Here is a 10452-nt window from a genome sequence, read left to right as displayed (position 1 = left end):
AAGTTGAATGCATTATTTGCTCTATTAATAACATCTTACGCATATCCCTTCTTCAAGCCTCCCCGTCACTTAAGTTATGGATCGAAGCCCTTCTTTCCGATGCTCATACTTTCAATCTTCTTCCCATTACTACCCTTCAATAAAAAAGCCCTTTGAAATTTTGTTTTGTTTCTTTCCGACCTACTCTCAGCTAAGAGTTTTCGGTTACTTATGTTACCATAACACTTCTTCTACTACCCCTCAAAAATTGGCTCCCAGATCCTTCACCCGTGGATATCTAGGTTTGAGTATTGTTCATTGTGGGTACCAATGCTTAGACTTTATTACTCGGAAGGTCATCATATCTCGTCATGTTACTTTTGATGAATCTCGTTTCCCGTATTATGATTTTCATCTAACTTCTCTGCCTCTGACTTATGATTCGTTTGACATGGATGATTATGTCCCCACTGTCTCCCATTCATTCCAACCAATCTCTTATTGTTTTCTCGTCGAATGTAACTCATTCTCCTCCTCCTTCTACTTATTCTAATGATGTCACCGACATATCCTTTTATGCTCCCTCTAGCACGACTAATTTGCCTCCTCCTATTAGTCACCCGATGGTCACCCAATCTCGCACAGGCTCCCTTCGGCTAAAACAAATCTTTAATCTCTCTATCACAAACCACATTTCTCCCATTCCCTGCTTTGCTGCCTAATCCATGTGTGATCCGCATTAGCAATGTGCCATAGATTCCGAAATGTTTGCGGTCACCTCAAATCACAAATGGGATCTCGTTCTGAAGCCCCCTAATGCAAACATAATAGGCTATCGTTCGTTATACCGCCATAAATTCAACAGTAAAGGACACCTTGATCATGACAAATATCGTCTTGTTGCTCAGGGTTCTCTCACCAGTCTGGCTTGGACTTTGATGACATGTTCAGTCCTGTTGTCAAATTAACCACCATTCACACTGTCTCAGTATATCTACTTCTCGTCAAATGGCCGATCCATTAGATCGATGTTAATAACGTCTTCCTTCATGGTGATCTTACTAAGATTGTTTATATACGTCAATGCATGGCTATGTTAATAGCAAATTTCCTGATCATGTTTGTCGTTTGCATAAGGCTTTATATGGCCTTAAGCAATCCTCTTGAAGCGTGGTATTAGTGTTTTGTTATCTACCTCCACTCCTTAGGCTTTCTTAGCAGTAAGTCTGATAGCTCTTTATTCACCTTTTATCGTGATTTCGATGCTATCTATCTCCTTCTCTATTGGATGATATCATTCTCACTACCTCCTCTCCCTCTCTCATCTCTAAAGTCTTCTCTTAGCTCTTTTCTGAATTTCCCATGTTCGATCTCGCTCAATTATCTTTTTTTTCAAGGTATTGTTGCTTCCCACATGTCATCTAGTCTCTTCTTATCTCAAAGTGCTTTTTCTCAGGATATTCTTCCACATGTTGATATTGAGGAGTTTTCTAGGTTACAACAAAAAGATTTGCACAATGTATTTTTCAACATAAACTCTTATGGACACGTACAACCTAGAACTTCTATGAAATTTTCACTATTATAGCACCATACTTTATGAAACAACTTCTAACCTACTATAACTGAAATTACTAGGGTTAGAATCATACCTTTAGGAACAAACCATTGGTGCTAGAAATCTTCTTGTAGATTTCATTAGAAAGCTTAGCTCCAATAGTGTTCCTTTATAAGTTAGAGATTAAAGTAAGCCTACTTGCATAACTGTTGTTCTAGAGGCAATAAGAACTTCCTTGTCTTTTTTTTTTTCAGATTTAGATATGGTTTGATTTCTCGAGGCTTCGGATTTAATTTTTCTGAATATGATGGTGACCGCTGTGAACAGTGGTGATTGTCGGATGTGGCGGTTTTCCTGGGTTGAAATTAATGGAGTGTTTCATCATATGTATATTAAAGAAGAGAGAAGAAGAGGACGTCGTACAATTTTGAAGGAGAAAAGAAGGGCTAAAGTGTTTATTTTGGTTTAAGACAAAACTTCATGAATAGTCATGTAGTATGTAAAAGACATTTGTAATGTCTTATGCATGTTCAGACTTAATAGAAGAAAAGTGATAGAGTTTATCATAAGAACAATTCATTAAAAGTATTCAAACCATAGGGACCATCTTTGATGAAAAAAAATGAATGATCAAACTCAGTTTTTTTGAAAACCGCAGGGACCATTTACGAAGAATTATCCTTATTAAAATATAACCTAAAAACAGTTCATTAGTAGATATCGAATATCATTGAAGTTTAATAAAAACAATTAATAACTAATATATGTTATTTTTATCAGGATATAAGATAACTATTTTATTAGTAGATATCGAATGTTATTGATTTTTAGTTTTTACTTTTTAACCTCAATAAAAATGGAATAAACGTTTTTTTTTTAATAAATAACTAATTATTTTGATTTACACATGTTTTCTTTATTAAAAAGTTACTATTCGCACCTCATCTTCCTAATGTTACAAGTTGATATTAATACATATCTAATTTATTGTAGATTTTTTTTTCAATATGAAAAACAAATACATAAACAAAAATGTATAACATAAAATTTTTAAAAATGTAAATAGTAAGTATTATGTAAATAAAATACAAGCAAATTAGAATTTTTTTTTTAATAGAACGCTTTTGGGACCAAGGGGTTGCAAGGCAAAGATAATAGACGAGACTTTAGTTTCATATCTTTTAAAAACAATTTCTGAGCTAAAACTCTGTAATGGCACGTCCTTTTTCATCATTTACCTTATTCTTCATCATTTTGCAGCTCTTATGGACTTGTAGTTTGTATGCAAATGGATGTTACACTTCAATCATCGGTTTTGGAGACTCTCTATTCGACACTGGTAACCTAAAACAGCTAAATCCACAATTAGGTTTCTTTTATCCTCCTTATGGGGAAACCTTTTTTCATAAGCCCACTGGCCGTGCTTCCAATGGTCGCCTCATAATCGATTTCATTGGTAACCCCTCCCCTCATCTCACTTGGTTTTTGTATGTATGTGTCCACCTATATGGAGACACTTGATCTCTGTCTAAGTGTTGCAACATATATACTTAATATGTGTGGTCATTGTATTTTCTCATCTATTTCAGAAATTTGTGTAAAAAATGTTCATTATGAAGCTTGCATATATTTACATAATAAAGAAGACGACCAAATTAACATATTTATAATGAAAAATAATGCAAATTTCAGAAAAGAAAAAAAAACATTATATCTAAGCCTTCTTGAAAAATACGTTATTATTCCTTTTTTTTTTCTTTATGAAGCTGAGAGCCTCAAGCTGCCATTTGTACCACCATTTTTCGATGACAACGGGGGCGAGAAGATGGAATTGGGACAAGGAGTAAATTATGCGGTAATAGGTGCAACCGCATTGGATTCTTCTATTCTTGAAGCTATTGGGGTTCATAACAAGTTTACAAATGTTATCTTTACGAGTTCAACTTGAGTGGTTCAAACAATCCATATGTGCCAATGTTTCAGGTAAATAAACTAAACTTAAATATGCACACATGAGTACAACTTAAATATGCACACATGAGTAAGGACTTAATATGGAGGGAGCTAAGATGTCTATTACTAAAAATATCTAGTTAACAATATTAATTTCATTATTTAGATTAGGAATCCGTAGGTTATATGGTTAATATCTATTAATGAGAGAAACAAAGTAATACTTAATAAAGAATATGTAGGTAGTGTATAGAGAAATAAAATATTAATAAGAATCTTTGGATGATCTGTTATGTTATATATACTAGGGAAATCCGAAGGCCGACCCAAGAGCATAGTTAAAACCGAGTGGGAAAAAAATAAAAGTACATTGCTATAAGTAGGCATGTTTTTAAATGAACATTGCCTTAAAAATAGCACAACTTAAAGTGTAGAGCTATAATAGAAAGACAATCCTGTTCTGGAGTATTGGACGTTAGATATCCCAATCACACAAACTTATTTGAAAATATATCATCAAACACACTCATATTATAATATGTCTTTATGAGTTGACACATTAACCATTAAACACACTCATATTATATGCCTTTATATATTATCAAACACATGATTTATGCCTTTATGAGTCGAAACATCAACCTTTCCGATTTAAAAAATAGGGTATTATTTGTGCACAAGTAGTATGTAAATATAAAAGAGAAAAAGGGTACATTTTTACAAGATAAATTAAGAAAGTTAATAACTTTTACAAAGATGTAGTTGAAGATATTTGTATATATTCTAAGCGAGAGCATTCTATAAGTAGATAAAAGAGATTTGTCGATTTTTGTTTTCTTTATACGAGCTCCATAACCAAACCAAATCATACATGTCTATGATCTATTTTACGAGTTCTTTAACAAATAAGTGGAAAAACAATAATTTATTTCATTTAACTCATTTATGATCTATTTTAACAAACCTACTTGGGATGTTAAGTTATATAAAGCCACTTATGATTGTAGTTCTGTCATGATCATGGTGCTTACTTTTTGCATCAAAAAGTACAACGGTGGTGTTTTCTTTAATTTCTTGTCATAAACTTTTTCCACCACAAGACACCGAATTAAGCACATCCACTTGTTCTAACCATGTGTTTGAACTTTGAAATCACAATCCTCACTTCCGGAAGTAATAGATATCTGGTGGTGATTTCAGTGCTCATTACACATCTCAAAACCAATCCTTGCTCTTCGGCTTGCTGAAAAATTGCTACCACATCTGTCTAATAAAAACTCATTTAAATGCAAAATGAAACGTACAAACAAAATATCCTTGATCTAAATTTTAATTTATTGTTTGATAGAAGTCAGTAACTAAAGAATACACTAAACACATCGTTCAAACATAGTTCAAAATGTTTATTCAGTATTAGAGATCATCTTGGTAGGTTAATATAAAGACAATTTTCAAAAGAAAGCGTAGTTGGTGGCAATGTGAACACCTTATGCATAAATGGTTTGTACTTCAAACTTAAGATCTTCAATTTGATACTTCCTAGTAATCAATCAATGAAACTTCCTACTCGTCCAAACACTTAATAATGATCACAACCCAAGAAACAATTCTAAAATATTAAAAAAAAAAACATAACGGAATGAGAACGGGATAATGGAAAGCAGATGGAGAAAGCGTTAAAGATCAAAATGGAAAATAAGTTTAATAGGAAAAAAATGAAGAGAAGGGATATAACATGCTTATGCTCAAATCACCATCACCAAGATACTTTGATGATTAAAAGCCTTGAGCATGTTAAAGATCTAATAGCTTTTGATAAAAATAGACATTTTAGTTATCATCATAAACGGGCAACAAGTTGTACCGCTAAGCTCTTTTATATGGTAAAGCCAATTCTTTTGAAGACTATATCCATAGATCTAGAGGATATAACATTGCTATGCATGATCTTTTGTAGTCTACTAAGAAGCTCCACCGCATCCGACGCAAGGAAGCCAAACGTATCAAATGCAAATGATATGAACGCATGTTGATTTTCCATACACGGTTTCTCATGTTTGGTGACCTTGCATGCAGCAGCTTTTAATGCAGCTTGTCCCACCATGAAACCCCCGGCCCTCAAACTTACGAGAGGGGATAACCAGTAAGGTCCACACATGCGTGTTTCCCTCCAACTCATCCAAAAATGAAAACGTCAGCCGGTCTAAGGGTTGAACTTCCTTTTGTCGGGTCAGTCAGGAAATTCACAAGAGCCTCTTTCTTGGCAGAAACCCTGGCACGCTTACATATGTTGACCAAAACATCCCTAACCATATCGTGCCTGTATTTGAACCCCAGGAATTCTTTGCAATGAACTGCATGCTCGCCAAAAGAGTCCAAACATGCCTTGCGGCACACCGGACATATCACATCGGCTAGGAATATTGGAATCATGAGTCGATATCTGAGGATGGTACGATACTCCACCGGAGACATATATTGGCCAAGCCCATCTATAGGGATAGCTGGAAGAAAATCTTTAGCATGCAGTGCACGTAAACACTGGAAAACTGCTTTCTGACCAGCCGTCATATTGAAATTCACTTCCATATCTTGGATAGTTTTACTAAAAAGTGCACTCGTCATATTGAAATTCACTTTCATAAAATAGTTACAATATTTATGATATTTTTTTCTAAAAAAAATATGATTAAGATGTTGATCTTGTTGAACATCAGTTCAAAAAAAATATAGAAATCAAACAGGTCGTTCTTGAAGCTACATAATCAAATGAACAGACAGATTCTACAAGGTACAAATTGAAGACAATACATACAAACAGACACATATAGAAACATAAAAAGAGAGGAATAGAAAGATACATAATAGAACTCTTCTGCATTCTGAAGAAGATCGTGCTTGTATTTTTTCTCTCATTTCTCGAGGAATCTCTTGGTTAGGCACCAAGATCTGAAAAACAAAAACCTAATTTCAATACCAATGAATAAATATTACAAACGAAAATAATCAAATTATAAAGGCTGATTGGTGACAAAACAAAGCGAACCAAATCAAAAATCGGCATAGGCCTAAAAATTAAAAAATAAAAACACATCGATGAACTTGAATAGATGAAAGCCAAAAGTACACTTAATTAGGGATAAAAAAAACAAATTACAGCACACCTATTTTATGCTTCCAATTCACTGAAGCATGTGGCACTTTTATGCCGATTTGTGTTTAGGATCTTCACGAGCCTGTTAAGGAACTTATCCAGATTCGTTGAAATTTTTTAAGTAAAAAACAATTTATGAAGAACAAATAAAACCAAGATCCTAGGATCTGGTTAGAGTGACGAAACGAACATCACCGAAGAAGCAAATTTTGCATATATATATATATATATATATATATATATATATATATATATATATATATATATATATATATATATATATATATATATATATATATATCAACCATAAACCCATTAATCTAAATAATAGAAAAAAAATATATCCATGCCAAATCATAAGGGAAAAATACCCGATGATAGATGCTCGGTGGTGCATAGGTGTTGGTTATACTCTTATTTAACACCCAAACATCATGGAATCGAACACCTTCATTGCAAAATTAAAGCAATATAGTGAAAGTGAAGATCAAATTAAGACGCAATTGGGGATTAAAGAGATAGAGGTGCAACAAGGATGAGTTCGGAGAGCAGTACCATCGATGTCAGCTGTCCTAGAAAAGGTAAGGAGGGCGTGGGGAAATCCTAAGCCGAACAATTTTAGGAATGAAAAAAATATGAACCAAATATAAGGTTTTTATACAACATATGTGTATACTACAAGCTATCCAGAATATAATGACTCACCGTGTTAGGATCGAGACACTTAACACACGACTCTAAACACACACACAGCTCACGAAAAACAAGAACACAAGGATGAACATGAGGGATTTAACGTGGTTCGGTCCTTCTCTGACCTACGTCCACCGGTAACTAGGAATTTACATTTCTTGGTGCTAATCTGCACTCTTTCTGTGTTACACTAGATACAAGTTTTACAAATACAGATGAATCTCTTATATAGAGATGGAAATCAGAAGTAGTCAAAAAACACAACCGGGTCTTCAGCCAACCTTTGAAAAAACTTCACATTCAACAATTTTGGCTTCACATTCAACAATTGTGGCTTCACAACTTCACATTGTTCCTGCCATTTTTGACCAGCTGTGGCTTCACATTCAACAATCTCCCACTTGAAGCCATGGAACAATCTTCACATGTGCTTCAACTGTGCATCTGTATTTGATCTTAACTCCTTCCTAGTTACCCTGGCCTTCTCTTCAATTTACCTGTTCTCTGTCTCCACCGGCTCCCACTGAAATGAATTGCCCGATCCTGGAACATCCTGAGAACAAACGACACTCTCCATGTGAAGCAGATAATCTGGAGAGACATTTACAGATGGAATACTGGTTCTCTTAACCCACTGTGTTCTGGGTATTCTAGCTTAAACAAAGCCCATGCTCCCACTGCTATGAATGCCCTTGACTGGTTTTTCTGAACCGTTCCAAACACGTTCAACCTGAATCTAACCTGTGACTCTAGGTTTGCCATCTGCAAAGCAAACCTTCTTCTGTCCACGAGACTCTATGAACCGGATTTTGTTTTTCTTCTGAACTGGGACGGTTACTCCCTCAGACGGTAAACTGACCATATATAATGAACCCCTCTTATGTCCATGAGCTATCACAAGATTTCCTTTGACAACCTTCCACTGCCCATTCCTGAACTTAACCTCGTGTCCCTGTTCATCCAACTGCCCAACAGAAATCAACTGTTTCTTCAGACTTGGAATTACCCGGACATCCTTCAAAGTCCATGGACCGACTGGAGTCTTCAGATCTAAGTCACCTATGCTCGTCACATCAAGAACCTCATCGTTCGCCAGTCTTACCTTACCAAAATCCCCTTCTTTCAGATTCCGCAGTGCTTCACGGCTGTGGGTAGCGTGAAATGAAGCACCCGAATCCATAACCCAGGAATCCACATTGCTCTCCACACTATAGATCAAAACATCATCATCTGAATGGTCTACTGCAATGTTAACTTCTTTCTTGTCTTTTGGACATTGATTCCTGAAATGTCCAACCTCTTTACAGTTCTAACAAGTCACATCATTTCGAGTCCTCGACTGACTCCTTCTCCTGTTCCCGCTCCCACTACCTCTGTTATTTCTTCTACCTCTGACCGCATTCAACTGTTCACTTGATGATTCCCCGGAATTTCTTCGTCTGACGTCTTCGCCTAGAATTAAATCCCGAATTCCCTCAAAAGTGAGCTCTTTCGATCCTGCGGAACTAGTAACGGTTGTAACTGTTCCGGACCAACTGTCAGGTAATGATGATAACAGTAGTAAAGCTTGAACTTCGTCCTCAAATTTTATTCCCACTGACCCAAGTCTGGATAAAATCGAGTTCAAATTGTTGATGTGTACTGTAACTGAACTTCCTTCCCTCATCCTCGTGTTGACTAGTTCCCGAATCAGGAAGACTTTATTTGCTGCCGACGGCTTCTCGTACATATTAGACAATGCCTCCATGATTCCCTTTGCCGAGGTCTCCTTCAAAATATTGAAGGCAACATCCTTTGACAACGTCAGTCTAATAAATGTCTTGGCCTTCTTATCCAAAGTCTCCCAGTTTGCCTGTGTCATCACCTCCGGTTTTTCACCTAAAACTGCGTCCAAGTCTTTCTGTACGAGCAAATCTTCAATTTGCATCTTCCACCAACCAAAATCTTTCCCATCAAACTTCTCAATCCGAAGCTTACTGCTTTCTGCCATTTTCTGAAAGAACAATGACCTATCTTGCAATTTTCTAGAAATTCAGGGGCCAAATTGCAAATTTTCAAATCTGCGACAGTGTTGCTACAGTGTCTGCTGACGTCGTTCTACAGTTCCTGCTACAGTGTCGTCTTCTCCGGCGAATTCAGGCGCTACAGTGTCGTCTTCTCCGGCAACTGGTTTTCCGGTCACTATTCCGGCAAACCTTTGACCGGCGATTTTGGACGTCTTCCGGTGGTCAAAAAATTCAGAAAAAAATATTTTCGGAATCTTCGGAACGAGACCTTTCCAACGGTATACACCAAAATCGTTTTTGACGAAAAAAAATTTCGACCAAAAAACTGAAAATCACCCTTTGGAGCTAAAACCAAAGCTCTGATACCACTTGTTAGAATCGAGACACTTAACACACGACTCTAAACACACACACAACTCACGAAAAACAAGAACACAAGGATGAACATGAGGGATTTAACGTGGTTCGGTCCTTCTCTGACCTACGTCCACCGGTAACTAGGAATTTACATTTCTTGGTGCTAATCTGCACTCTTTCTGTGTTACACTAGATACAAGTTTTACAAATACAGATGAATCTCTTATATAGAGATGGAAATCAGAAGTAGTCAAAAAACACAACCGGGTCTTCAGCCAACCTTTGAAAAAACTTCACATTCAACAATTGTGGCTTCACATTCAACAATTGTGGCTTCACAACTTCACATTGTTCCTGCCATTTTTGACCAGCTGTGGCTTCACATTCAACACACCGGTGCAATTGAGAAGAGTAAGCCAAGTGGCCAACAGCTGTCTGGTTTGAGCAAAATACTAATGACTCAGCCGGATAGAAATTTGGAGGAGAAGGAACAGTTTCTGATTGGCTTAAAAAAAAGTTGTTTTGTGGAAGACAATGCATTGGCTTCGGAGGCAAAGGAGCAACGGAAAAAAGACATGCGACTGTAATTCACGCGCTAACCTCATTGTATCATGATGACCTGGAGCTTTGAAAAATCCACAAAAATCCTTTCTAAATTCCTAAAAAGTCTTCCTTAGTTCTCAAGGCTTTTATGGAACCTTAAAAAATCCTCATAAATCCATAAAAATTCCTCCTTAAATCCCAAAAAACTC

The 10452-nt window shown here is 36.1% G+C and overlaps 1 pseudogene; it reads left to right on the top strand.

Annotated features, from left to right (window-relative positions):
• The first annotated feature begins 2743 nt into the window (after positions 1-2743).
• The window catches only part of LOC145104814 (GDSL esterase/lipase At1g28570-like), a 37532-nt pseudogene continuing 29823 nt past the window's right edge, over positions 2744-10452 (top strand).

This window comes from Lactuca virosa, chromosome 4, assembly GCF_052849685.1.
Source record: "Lactuca virosa cultivar CGN04683 chromosome 4, Lactuca_virosa_CGN04683_v6, whole genome shotgun sequence".
NCBI classification, from domain to species: Eukaryota; Viridiplantae; Streptophyta; class Magnoliopsida; order Asterales; family Asteraceae; genus Lactuca; species Lactuca virosa.
This window is presented reverse-complemented; position numbering and strand designations above follow the sequence as displayed.